The sequence below is a fragment of the Podarcis muralis genome, chromosome 5 (assembly GCF_964188315.1).
Source record: "Podarcis muralis chromosome 5, rPodMur119.hap1.1, whole genome shotgun sequence".
Lineage (NCBI taxonomy): Eukaryota > Metazoa > Chordata > Lepidosauria > Squamata > Lacertidae > Podarcis > Podarcis muralis.
In genome coordinates, this window is record NC_135659.1 from 65625752 (window position 1) to 65640679 (window position 14928).

Here is a 14928-nt window from a genome sequence, read left to right on the forward strand (position 1 = left end):
GCAAAGACAATGGACTTTCCAAGTCTTCAAGCTCTGGCTTGTAGGTCACATTTAAGAAGATTTGCTTACATTACTGTAACAGGAACGTTTGGCTTAAATCGACGGGATTTTGCAGCTTATCCATTTATTATCTTTTACTGGAAGAAGTAACTCATCATTATTGTGATATTTGTGAATAGTACTGTATGCTTTAAGTTATCAGTAAACTGTCAAATTTATCTTATTTCTGGTGGCCTGATTTTTGACTAACTGCATGCTGGGAAACTGATTGACTTAGGATTTAGGACCCATATTTGGACCAGAATGTGGAAAGCTTCTCAGGTTTAAAAGACCACCCCAAGAAGGTTTGCTAGTAGAATGAAGAATTCTGAAGAAGGTGGTCCCTGTGATCACAGGTTAAGAGTGGTCTTCAGAAAACGGGGGTAACACCAGATAATGCTTTCTGCATGGGTCCTGACTAAACCCTAAAGAAAATAATAGACATGACTAAGAGGCAAGGAGGCAGGGAGAAGAGGCAACTGAGGATTACACTTCAGACATCTGTTGAAGTAGACTACGGTCCATGAAAGCTTGTGCAATAATAAATAATGCACTTGTCTTTAATGTGCCATAATTCTCCCTTTCTCTCTGCATTTGTTTTTTCTGCAACAAACATTGTTAGCAGGGTTCAGTAGATGATTGGCTTCTGAATCTTAGAAACAACATAAAATACCTTTGGACTTTACCCCAGGAAATTATATTGCTGACTCACATTTAACTTGCTATGCACTATTTGTTAGTTCCACCATGTGTGTGCATGTACTGTATGTAGTACAGTAGGCCATTCAAATTGTATTGGTTGTTTTTTTTTCCATGTTAGGAATGAATTATATTGCAGCAAGCTAAATCTGGAATTCTCAGACATGGCCTGTTTCTCTGTATCTTTTGATGTTTTATACATCCATTTCCCAACTTCACTGACTTGGAAGTTATCAAAGTTTCATCATTTTTAGGCAGGAGGGGAAATTTTGAATCTAAAGTCTCTCTCTTTATCTTTCCAGCCACCTCCAGTTTCACAATCTTTTCTTCTCTCAAATGCAGTCACACACAACAAAAAGACAAACATTGGAGAATCTCTTCTTAGCCAGCTAATGAGCCACTTAACATGCTATATTGTTTAGCAGCTTCATGTTATGACTTGGGATGGTACAGGTGGGGGTGAGAAAAGTGCAGTTGGATTATTAGTATTTGTAGCATTGAGGGTAGCAATGGCAATGCTTTGAACTTCTAAAGAGTCTTTCATCTCACATTCTTAGAACACTTTGCCCTCGTTAGCTCAGCCTCATGACACACACACTTTATAGTCAGAGAGTCAGAGCCTTATGTCAGATAAGAACCTAGTTGAGAAGGAAGTATATTTCTCAAGCTTACCCAAATGGCTGATAAGTGGATCATCAGAGAATTGGGTGCAGCAGCTTTAACTAAACTGCAAGGCAGGTAAAGTACCTGACCAAACTACAACCTGACAGCAAAGGTTTGGAGGAAACTTGTATACATATTATTATTATTATTATTATTATTATTATTATTATTATTAGCCTATTGTTGTTGGCATCTTGGGCAACAATGGAGTGTGCCTACAGGGATGAAGTCAATCTGCATAGTGTCCTCTTTGGGGCACAAGCCTGGACAGTGTAGATGGAGGTCATGGGCTGCTCAGATTACAAGACCCCCCCCCCCTCAACCTCACTGATGTGGTCCAAAGGATATCAGAGTGATAGAGTTGGCACTAGCTTGGCTGCAGGAATTTCTGGAAGGAGGTGTACAAGCACTATCCAACCATATTAGATATTTGTGAAGGGTTTACTCCGTAGCCTTTTCTTTTCTTGAAGATCTCCTGCAGGGCAGTGGAGGTTTAGGATCAGAGTTTTTTTCTTCTCCTAGATAGGTAACCTTCCCAGGTTGATGAGGCCCACCTGCTCCTCACTTCCCTCTACAGCACATGCAGGAACCACTTCCTTGACCATTGGACCCACTATTGGTCTCATTTGCTGAATCTGCCAGAGCCTAACTCACTGAAAGTTGAGACCCATTGGCCACCCTCACTTGGTTTAGCCAGCCAGGCATTCCTGGGGTGTGGTCGCTGTTGTATGCTGACAGCTTCTAGGAGCCACAGGTGACAGCTGAGGTCCTGGGGTCTTGCAGAAGCTAGCTGACTCATGCTAGACCAAAAAATGAGTGTCTTGGTCCAGCTCTCTTGTGCGAGCGAGATGACATGCATGAGAGCGAAAGACCAAAAAACTGAATGTATTTTGGTCCGGAGCTCTGGCCTGAGCCAGCTGATTCACACTTGACTCACGCCAGAGCACCAGACCCAAAAATGTGGTATTCTGGGATCCAATCAGAAGCCAGGAAGGCTTCTGTAATTCCGGGATGTCCTGCTCAAAACATTGAGGGGTATGGTATACCTGGGAGGCAAGCAGGATCTACAGTGTGGGGAAGGGTGTTCACAGGTGATGGTGTCAACAGCCCAAGTCATTTGGATGTTCCAAAGGTCAGCCAGAGCTTTGACAGAAGTACCAGTCATATCAGTTGGAAAATCTCCCAGAACCATCTGGAAGCCTCCAAGGGTGGACTATCTTAATAGGTCCCCCACCTCTGCAGAGGGGGAAAGGTGGTAAACGCTTAGATCTAAACAGGAAGTGACTTGACCATGACAAGGGACTGATGTCAATATCACCCTCTTCCTGCCCAGTTGAGAAAACAAGGTCTAGAGTGTGGCCTGCCACATGTGTTGGACACAAGACATGTTAGGCTAACCCCGTGATTGTCATGGCAGCCATTATGTTCTGAGCCACCCCAAAGCCAGTTGCCTTGGCATGGATGTTGAAGTCTCCCAAAACCACTGGCCATGCTTGCTTGGGATAATGGGAATTGCAGTTCAGCAACACCTGGAGAGCCACAGGTTTCCTATAGGACATTCTTACCTATGCCTTTTTTCTTTTTGGACTACAGTTCTCATAATCACTGGTTATTGCCCCTACTGGCTGGGGGCTGATGATCAAAACAACTGAAGGGCACCTGATTGAGGAAGACAAAATATAAATCAAATATTTAAAAGGCTGTCAAAAGAAGAAGAAAAGCTGGTGACAAGACTCAGATTCTTTAAACTACAGGCAAATGGGTTTAGATTATATATTAGTAACCACTGTACTGCAGCAGAGATCTTTACAAAGAATTAGAAAGACAGATGAATCCTCATAGCTCCTCATATCAGCAGGAGCTAAAGGCTTATGTGTAGTGAGATACTCTATGGCAGGCTAATTATACCTTAGTCTTTTCCGCAATTGCTAGTTAATTCCTTCCAACTCAGGCAATTTTTAAATAAATTGCAAATATTACTAATTAATCTGCCTTTATTTCAGTGTCATTAAACATGAGGAGGTCTCTGGAGAAGAAAATGGGGGCAATAAAAGGAATCCCATTATAATTGAACCCAGATTAATGTCCACTTAAACTAATTGTTAACATAGTTTAATAACTAGCAGTTGCAGTCTTCCCAAAAAAACATACATTAGTACCGTAAACGTTCTATTCTGAGCCTGATTAACTGTTTCATGTCTAGAATTTGTGTTTGTGTTACGTTAAAAGTGTATTTCTCTCCTCCATTGTGCAGCCCCCCCTCCCCATATTTGTTTAAGAGGGTCCCCCAGATTTGAGGCACACACCATGGACATGAGAGGAACGGGAAGTCCATTTCATTAGTGGGCAGACACAACTGGATGTCACCCCAGTTATCTGAAGTCTCGCATATTCCTAGGTGACTCTCCTAGTACACTATGATGTCTTTAGAGGTCCTTCTCCAGGTGTCACTATCCTCTGATGCAAGAGGACCTTTAGAGATGTGGCACCTTGCCTTTGAAGCAGTCTCCTGGCATCTAATCTCATGTCTTTTCAGCAGTAAGTGGGCATTATTCCCCAGCTCTTTAAGAAAATCCAGCAGAAAAGGGTTTTTAGTCTGCTGCTGTGCTTTTTCTTTTAACAGCTCTAATTGTTGAATATGTCATCTTATTTTTAAAAAATAGTTTTAGTTTATTTGTTACCCACGTTGGAAGTAGTAATACTGAAGGATAGGGGATGTTTTCTTCTTCCAGATAAATAAATGGATTCAAGACAAACAAGCCAGAAAGTGAGAGTTCCTATCCATTCAGCAATCTATCTTGATATCTGTAACTGACCTACTTAACCCTTGTCTTGCTGCATATAGTTGCAGCAAAATGAGAGAATCACTAAGACTGGATGCCTATTTTTAGAATGGGGTAAGAACTGGAAAGACAAATCAAGTACCGGTAAATGCCTTTTGATTCCTTCCTTCCTTTAGAATGAGCTTGTGCAATGGGATACTAACTGCCACATTCCAGCACAATGCCAAGTTGATTGTGGTGGGTGGTGGCATGAGAATCCTAGCAAACTTATACATTTCCATTGCTTGCAGGGATATTGCACAGCTAATCTAGATCAGAAAGTCAAAATCATTCACAAAGGCACAGGAGAAAGCAGAATTGTATAGCATAGCTGCCCAAAGCTGTAAACACCACAAACTAACCCAGAAGGGATCTGGTGGTTGCTTTGAATAGGGAAGGAATAATTTTCCCTTTTAGTGCAGTCAAGCTTCACTAATGCCAGCAGAAACAAACAATTCCTGTTCCTTAGGGATAAGATTGCCCCCAGTGGAAATGAGACAGTTCAGCCGCAAATAAAAAGGTGGACTGCTTCATGAAGTTTCTGCTTCATTTCATATACCTTCATGCAACATGTTCCTCTGAAATTATTGGTTTTATCATCACTTATGCCTCTTTCCTCCATTGTCAGAACAACTTTGTGAAGCAAATAATTAACATTTTTGTTTTCAGATGATGAGTAGTAACCATCACAGATTGACTACCCTCTTGGCAGAGGATTACCAGGCGAAAATTCATTAGGCATAGCTTAGTCAATGCTTCCGCTGCAAAATGCTTAGTTGTAGGTGTGAAGAGGTAAACATGGTGAGTGCATCTCCATGCTAGGAAACTTACTGTATCTCTCCTGATCACTGTGTTGCTGAATTTTCAAGGGGAAAGTGTGGCACCTCAATCCTATAATGCATTTTTTTCACATCAAGAGCTCAGCTCTGTGTTAGTTTGAAGCTATCTCTATGACAAATCAATGAAAAATTGAGCAAAAACAAAAAAAGAGCTCAGTCCTGAAGTATGGGCTAGAACAAGGTTTCAGAGCATGGTCTGAATGCATTTTCTGCACTGCTAAATAAAGTCTAGGGTTTGAGTATATAGATTCCAGGCAGAGGGCCTTTTCAGTAGTGGCACCCACCCTGAAGAACACCCTCCCATCAGATGTCAAGGAGATGAGCAATTATATAACATTTAGAAGACATCTGAAGGCAGCCCTGCATAGGGAAGCTTTTTAATGTTTGACATCTTACTGTGCTTTTATATATGTTGGAAGCTTTGAGCTTGTGTCTCAAAGCATAGGAATGTCTCTTTAGGAATTTTGACTTGTATTTGTTAGGAGATTCCAAAGAACCAGTTTGAATGTGTATGCATCTTTTAAAGTAGATGAAATGCAACTGATGTTATAGGTCACTTGTGTTTTATAAATGTAAACTTGCTTTTTATTTTTTATATCTACAAGGCCACCCCTCTTAAGACCTCACCCCTTTTTGTTAGCAGCTTTTCATTTACAACACCTTCGTCTTCCACTTGTTTTCAGTAGGCCTGATGGACAATTTCTGCTTCCATATAGGCTGCCAGTTTGGTTGACACAATGGCAACTGAATCTTCAGCATATGCCAGCATGTGGGGACCAAAAGCTTCCTCTGCTTGAGCTTTAAGTGCACAAAAGACCTTTAAAACCTTCAGTGTTTGCATTTGGACCTGGCTATAAACTCTCTGTAAACATGAAGTGAAGAAGTTGCATCAGACCCTCTGGGAAACTGCATTATAGCATTTCTAACCATTCTGAACATTTCCAACACAGCTTCTCTTTTAATATATATGATAATATACTGAGAAATACTCTCCAGTCCAATCTCTGAATCATTCCAGGCACCCTCCAGCAAAAACAGGATGTGTTGTACTTACTTTTACCGGCACAGAATAAAATGTTTCTAAACCAAAGCTGTTCTGTCCATGAACATGCACCGTAGAGAAGCAACACCGGGGCACAACCCATAATTTTTCTCCTCATTCAAGTGACATGTGTGAACGGATAGCCGCATTGTGCAGAGAAACACAGGACATTTCCCTCAGTCATGAGGCTGGATCTTCAATTCTGGAACCAAAACATGTGCAAATTCTTTGAACAAGGAGCAAAATCATATTGCTATGCTATGCTATTAAATGTCTTCCACAAGCGTATATCCAAGTTATTATTCTTTCATAACGATGATGCTTCAGCAATGTAAATCTAAAGGCTCACCTACACTTACCTTGTGCCCCATGCTTTCTAGGCACAGTGTCCAAGCGCTTTTTGAACATTCTTTTTGATGCTGAATCGGAACAATTCAGTGTTAAAGAATGGGTTTTTTTCTTTCCCAGGAAGAGTGCTGGGACCTCAGACACAGAGCTTTAAAGCCCTGACCTATGTCTAGAAATGTGGCACTACAGGAAGCCTGGATGAGCCCTAAGTTTGCATTGTCATAATTAACTAGTGTAGCAGACTGGGAATGGGATAAGATGCTGCAGTGATGGAGGAAGATTAGGCATTGGGTAAGCCTTAGTCTTGGCTGGAGAGGAGGTTGTGGCCTCCGTCTGCCCCTCCTTGGTTAAGGGTATCCCTTTAAAGGGATCAGTGAGCAGTTGCTTCTGTCTGATATCCAGACTGGGACTAGGGCTACAGAACTCCTCCATTGGGGACCCCTCAGGGAGTACCCCTGTTTGGTGTAGGTCATAGACCCCCATGTTGTAGTTTATCCTTAGATACACTCCCAGTAGACCGGCTGGAGTTGATGAAACCACTTCTCCCAATGCCTATGCCAAACCTTTTTCATCTGTATCCAATAAAGTTGTGGTCTATTTGAACCCAAAAACCTATATCCTGCTGTCTTGTCTGTTTGTTTCATCACATAGGGTGCAACTAAGTCCTTGACATGCAAATCACTGATCTATGCCTAGAAAGGCAGCACAAAAGTAAGTCTGGATGAGCTAGGGTTGCCCTACATGTAATATGCCCAGGTTTTCCCAGGCAAAAATCTGCCCTGACGCCATTTTCATAATTAGCTAGTGTAGCATACTAGAAATGAGATAAGTTGTCACAGTGATAAAGGAGGATTAGCCAGGAGACTGCTCCTTCAGATGACCTGTTCATGGAACATTCATCCTGATTTGCTTCCACAAAACTCACACCGTAGTTTGACTATCTGGTATTTATCAAGCGTTTGTTCTGATTTGCTTGTGGGGTGTTTCATAGGTTTTCCTATTAGTCATTCATTCACCCCACACTTTCAATTTCCCCGTTGCCTTCCAAACCACAACAAGTCCTCTTTTAAAAATGTGGTTTTGTTATCCAATAGTAATAGAGTGCTTTAATCCACTTTAAGAGTTTGGACTTGATATCTGCCTTTCACTCCCCTTAAGGAGTCTCAAAGAGGCTAACATTCTCCTTTCCCTTCCTCCCCCACAACAAACACTCTGTGAGGTGAGTGAGGCTGAGAGACTTCAGAAAAGTGTGACTAGGACTTCTGGGTTAGCGCCATCGGCTAATGGTGGATTCCCTCCGAGCTCCGGAGGGAATCTGCTCCGCAGGATTTGGGTCTTGCCGCTGCGGCGACGCGGGGATCCTCAGAAATCACAGGCGCTGCAGCCTGTGAACCTGGTGACTCGGCGGGCACCATTTGCGCCCCCCCCGACCCGTGAAGGAGCCTTTTTAAAAGCTTCGGAATGGGAGACGGGGTGAGCGGCGCGGTGCTGAAAGTCGACTGCTCCTCCTGCGGAGTGAAGCCACGAGCCATGGTTGGAGAGCGCTGACTTCTTCCTTTGAACAATTGGACTTTAAAAACAACAACCCATGAGTAGTACGGAAATTGGATCTGCAAGGGGGGGGATTTGAATTAGGTACGATCGGGGAAGGCGCAAAAAGGAAGTCCGTCTCCCCGTCTTGTAAATAATTTAAAGCAAGGACTAACTAACTAAGGTCGAGAGAACGTCCTCTTCTTTATTGAGTAAAAGATATTAATTTCACGACTTGGCAGTATAAGTAATTTTACTGGAGGATAAGAGCTAATTTTGAGAGCTGAAGTGCCACCCCCCCCCCCCCGGACCCGGGAGTGATCCGCGAGAGAGCCTGTTGAGGAGATATAGAAGAGCTTGACAGCTGTCAAATTAGCTGTCAAGAAAGAAAAAGAGAACTTTGTTTCTGCTGTCTCTGCTGGATATATTTGTTTCAATTTGGTTATTTTGTTGAAAACAAGGAAGAACTGATACAAATTAACTTGCTTTTTGGATTTGAACTGGAAGGAAGATTAAGTAACCAAAATCCCTCTAGAGGAGGTATTGGGACATTACAAGAATGGCTGAAGGAGGAAAAACTCAAGCTAAACTGGACAGAGTGTTTCTTCTCTTGGGAAAGTTACAAGGCCAAATTGATGTTTTGGCTACCAATGTTGCAACTCTGGACTTAAAAGTAAACAAATTGATTGAATTTGATAAGGACTTGACTCAGGAAGTACATGCAGCTGGACAAGAAGAGAAACTTGAGAGATTTGAGAGTGTGGAGAAAGAGATATATGTTGTTTCTGAGGAAAAGGAAGGAGGAGATGTAATGTTGCAGATGACAAAGGAGAGCCAGAGGCCTGACATGATGATTACAAAGGAAAATAAGTACTGGATAATGAAAATCTGGTCTGAATTGGAGATTGAAGAATGGAGAGATCTCCTTATGTGGAGATCTGAAGACCTATGGATTACAAATTTGATTAAGGTGGAAGTTGGAGCTTTTGGGACATTTGGACTTAAAAAGAGTAAGAAACAAGATTCGGGCTCCACTTTTAAGTATGGAGGTCTGGCTGGAAGAAACATGGACCCTATTGGGACAGAGCTTCTCCGAGATTTGGTGTTTAATACTAAGGATTATAAAAAAAACCGGCAGAGAGGAATTGAGAGAGAATTAAGAGCCTCGGACGGGAGGTCTCCAGGCTGATAGCAGACTAAGACTGATGGACATTTGTTGGGGATCGAAACCGGGAAAGGGGTGGGGTGGGGTTTGGGAATCCAAAGGGTGCACAATTATATTCTGTTTCCTTTTTATTCTGTTTTGTTATTAGTATGAAAATTGGGGAATTCGTGGAAGGGAATTTGGGTCGACTTTAGAAAAAGGTTTTAAGAATGAGCACTGATGTACAAATATTGATGTTTATAAGTTAAAATTGGTTTCTCTAAAATGAATTAAATATAAAAAGGTTAAAAATTGGGGACAAGAACTTGTTGAATTAACAATTTGAATTGGAATACAAGAAGGGGAGGTGTGGGGAAGTCAGGGAAATATGTTATTGAAAATAAGGATTGTAAACTTTATGTGTTTTTACCTTTTTTCTTTTTTCTTTTTTTTGATTTTTTTAATGTATTAAGATGGAAAATCCCAATAAATATCTAAAAAAAAAAAAAAAAAAAAAACACAGAAAAGTGTGACTAGCCCAAGGTCACCCAGCATGTGGAGGAGCAGGGAAGCGAACCTGGTTCACCAGATTACGAGTCCACCGTTCTTAACCACTACACCATGCTGGCTCTCACACCACGCTGGCTGAATCCGCCCCCCCCCCATAAAATACTGACAGCCTGAAGGCACCCTTAGTCTAGATTAGGAGTGGGGAACCTCTGATGCACCAGATGTTGCTGGGCTACAATTCCCATTATCACTGACTGTTGGCCCTGCTGGCTCAGACTGATGGGAGCTGGCGTCCAACAACATCTGGATGGTCAGGTTCCCTATTCCTGGTCTAGATGCTATCTTCACTTTGGTCACCTCAGTATCACTCAGACATTAGAATGGAACCCCCATTTTCTAATTTTCTATTGCAGCCATCTTTCTCTCTGAATTGCTAATCAGGTGTTTCCCATAATCTTGCTCCTTTACCAGCCATTCTCGCTTGTTCCTATGACCCCCATTCCCTGTTCCTTCCAAAAAGAGGCAGATGCAAATATAAACATATTGTATGTAGCATTAGGAAGAGGAATTGTGTCCAAAAATCTGGTTCCCAAGCCTAATTCTGAATTTAAATGGGGTAAGAGGGATTTCCCCATCTTTAGTCAAAATGTGTCCACTGTGTGCACTGATACTGCAATTTCATCTCAGTTGCTAGTTGATTTTGATAGTGCACATAAATTGGTTTGTTGTAACTCTTACAGTGTTTATGGAATGTATATGGGTAAATAAATTGGGTATTCATCTTAATTCAGGGTGGTATCCAGTGAAGCAGTTCCATTAGAGTAATGACTTGTAGCTGCACAGTTGAATTTCCCCCTCCATCTCGTCTATCTGTGTCCCACTGTGCTCCCTAAATCTGATCTGGGGGTTCTCCAATCCCCCAGAGTAGATTTGGGGGGAGTATGGGAGACACATTAGGAGAGAGAGGAGAGGAGCTGTTGTTCAAACATTCATTTTTGTGCTAATGAAGCTGCTTCGTTAGATACCGCCTCTGAGTTTTTGAGCTTATAGCTTTCAGTTGGATAATTCCATTCTAGAAATAGAGTTCTGGATAAGTGGCTCTCCTCTGTTCATCTAGAAGTGCCCTGAGTCTGCCCTTTTTAGGATGGCATCAAGCTATCACTAGATGGATTAGATTAGAATTTAAATAGAAAAATAACCAGAACTTTACAATATGTAGGTTATCCTCATGCAAGCCATTAACTGCTCATAACAGAGAATTAAGAGACTCATAATAGAGAATTAAGAGGCTTTCATCAGCAGATGAATGAATAGGGTCCCCATCTCTCACCAGAAGCAGCCACAGTGAATTTCACCCATTTCTTTCACTGGTGCTATTATTAAATATACCAATTATACAAAGATAAAAAAAAATCAGTAAAATGCAATTATTTGAACTATATAAGTTTATAGCTACAAAACTGCAATAGAAGGCTGAGGCTGTAGATCTTTATGTGCTTAATAAAACTGAATAATTTACTCCGTGAAACAATTTCAAAAGTCTTCGGTGCCTGTAAGGGAGTGGGGTGGAGAGATCTCATAAGGCCAACTCAATGCACAAGGCCATTTCAGATGTCAGATTCCTATAACTAACTATTTTGCTCTGAATAAGGTTAACCATTCATTTTTCTTCCTCAGGATGAAATCCCTCAGAAATGCATGTCCTTATTGTGACAAGAGCACACTTCATCAGAAACATAGAGTGGTCTGTATTTCACTTTCCTCATTTGATGAAGTAGGTCCTTATCTGTGAAAGCTCATGTCACATGCAGTGGCGTAGCGTGGGTTGTCAGCACCCGGGTCAAGGCAAGTAATTTGCACCCCCTAACCTGTGGATTTGCGCCCCCTAACCCTAACCCCCAGATGTTGCGCCCGGTGCGGCTGGCCCCCCCTGCACCCCCCACGCTACGCCACTGGTCACATGATGTGTATAGTCTTCAAGAGGCAGCACCACAGTTTATATTATCCATGGCCACTCCCCCCACCAGCATGGATTGACCAGATGGGGGTGATGCAGCCAGGGCTGGCGTAGAGGGGACATCAACCTCCCACCCCCTAGCCAGGTTATTATGTGAGCCCAGATGCTTGGCTGGAACGGAAGGTGAGCGGTCTTATCTGTGAGAACTCATGTCACATGATGTGTATGGTCTTTAAGAGGCCATGAAACTATTTTGTCTTTTTTGTTGTTGTTGCAGCTGACCTATTTTGTATTTTTGTTGTTGTTACTGCAGCAGACTTGGTTATCTCTATCTAAAATGTGCTTCTCTTTAGCAAGCTTAACTTCAAAACATGTTATCAAGAAAGCAGGAGTTTTCATTTATGCATGGTGTCATCTGCAGGAATGTGGATGTACATGTGTGGTTGCCTGCAGGAGTTTGTGTGTGTAAGCATGATTGTGTGTGTGTGTGTGTGTGTGTGTGTAAGCATGATCATAATACTAGTCTAGAATGCTGCTTCTGACTGATACCAGTAGCAGATGATATGAGTAAGAGATTTGGGTTCCCTTCTGGCTACAAATAAGGACTTTTGGGATGTTATGATACACACTGGGATGTCAGGAGGCAGCAATTTCTGCCCTTTCCTACATCCATTGCAATCAGCACTGTTTCTCTTCTACTGCAATTCAATTTGTGGCGATTTTCACCCCCATTTCCATTTCCAATGGAATTTTATGGCATCCCCAGATACACGGCCCTCAGCTTGTCATTATGAACAACTTTTCAGCAACAGAGCATCCCAGGAAATAGGAACAGAAACAACAGAGTGACAAAAAGCTTTGTGGTGGCTCTGATCCAACTTGTGGAGTGGGAATACTGACATTTTGTTTTTACCTGGGAGGGGAGAAAGACCTCTGAATCACCCCAGATCACCTCATTATAAGTCCCACACTGAACCAATGTATTGACCAAGTAGCATGGAATAGGATGAAGAGAGAGACAGGCAGGTTCAATAGAACCAGCTCAAGTGTTTCAGCTAGTTCCATCTCCCTCTCATGAATATTTAGTATCCACATCGTGTCCAGTATCACTACAGAAACTAATGCAAAAGACAGAAATAACATTGCAGATGAAAGTTATGATCTGTAAAGCAGCAAAAGTGGGTGATTGAACAAAACACTGATGCAAGGAAGATTATAACAGAGGCACGGAATATTTATTGGCCCAACTAAATATTTGTGATCATGGTACATAGCCCTCCTTGGTGGTAAAATCTTATATAGCAAATGTAACTAGCATGGGAAATCGTTCAGCTGGATGCATCTAACATTACTTTGAACTAGTTCACTGTAGTTTCAAAATGAACATTTTGTTTGCTCAATAAATTTTCTGTACACCTTTTATGGTCTTTGTTCCCTAATGTGGCCAGTAGCACCTGATCCCACAAACCTAAAGGGCATATTGCATTAGGCATCGGGATGGTGGTGCTTTTCTCTCATAACATTGTTGTCAAATGTTAGGAAGCAGTGGAGACTGGTGCGGTGTGGCAGAGCGATGGAACCACTCTCCTGACACCAGTATTGCTATAGCGTACATAGATAGCAATGTAGTGGTGCAAGCAGGCAAGGAGATTGGTGTTGTGCAGATGCACTGACAGGAGTGCTGGATTAGCTCTGCCACTGCATCCACAGAACCCCAACCTCACTGGCTCCCTACCCCCATCCCAGCACCATCCAGGTAAGCTGCAGAGAGACCGGTGCTAAAAGGGCAGCTCAGTAGCCTATTGCACTGGATGCTCCTAGAATGAAGGACCCAACACACTGCTTGCTTCAAGACTTGGAAAGAACATGTGAGGGTTTCCAAAACAGAAAATAAATAAATTATATATTTGAAAAATGGGATGACATCCAAGAAAGTATTGACTGAGTCCTATTGATTAACTAGAAATCCTGTAGAGTTTGAGTTTCTCATTCCGTTCTTTAAACTTCCTTAGCTTCATGGGGGAACACTGTGAAATTTTGCATGGGAAAAAAGTTGTGGACCTTTCTATAAAGCCTGAAGAAACTGCCTACTTACTAGCTGCCTTTTGCTGCAGCTGAACCCGGCACAGGAACAAGTGGCAGGTCCTCCTTCACATATGTAGGGTGAGAAGGTCACTAGTTATGTGTATTTCAATTTCTGTCTGGTAGTTTTCCAGCAGGGGGACATTTTTTTTTTTTTTGAAGCTGTGCATCATTACTCTTTATTGGTTGAATGACAGCATAGAATTAAAGTGTAGAAACCATTCTCTACCCTGTATGCCTTAAATTCATTGCAAAATGGTCAAGTAAGGGAGACCTTCCCTCTGATAAATATCTCCAGTGTCCACAAATAATATTCATTAGGACTGACAATGATACTGTCGATACAATTCCTTTATACAACTCTATAGTCAGAGGTGGATTTAGGAGAGTGTGACTGGTTTGGTCGCACTGAGCACAGTGCCTTGGAAGCACTGTGGGGGATGCCACAAATATGATTTAGAGTGTTGTGCAAGAGGCGGGGGGGGGGGGGACACTGAAATTTGAGACCCCAAGGTCCGCCAGTGCTTTGGTGCAATCACACTTGGGATATTGCGTACAGCTCTGGTTGCCTCCCCTCAAAAAGAGGGGAGCTTAAAAAGGTTCAGAAAAAGGCAGCTATACTGATCAACTCCCATATGATGAAAGGTTACATTTGGGGCATTTTAATTTAGGAAAAAGTTGAGTAAGTGATGGGGGAGGGGACATGACTGAGGTGTATATGTATGGTGTGGCACACATGAATAGAGACAAATTCTCCCTCTCTCATTATACTAGAACCTAGGGCCATCCAATGGACTGAATGCTGGAAGATTTGAGACAGACAAAAGGAAATACTTCTTCACACAGTGCACAGCTGTGGAATTTGCTGCCACAAGAGGCAGTGATGCCCATCATCTTGGATGGTTTTGAAAGGGAATTAGACAAATTCATGGAGGATAAGGCTATCAACAGCAGCACACTTCTGAATAGGCCTCTCCTCCTCCCGGAGGGGAGGTGTCGTGACCGGGAGGCGATTCCTGCATCACGCAGGGGGTGTTCTGCCCCCTGCCCCATTGCATGACTGGCACGCCCCTTGTTGGGCATCCAATCGGGAGGCACGGGGGGGCATGGTTTAGCCGCTCAAATGCGGCCGCGCCAGCCATTCTCCCCATTGCGCACACGTTCTCGCTAGGAGTCACCCACCCACCACTCCCTTTAGAGTCTAGCTTTCCCTTGACTTTGCTATGGACCTCTGGTTGGTCACCCTGGTTGGC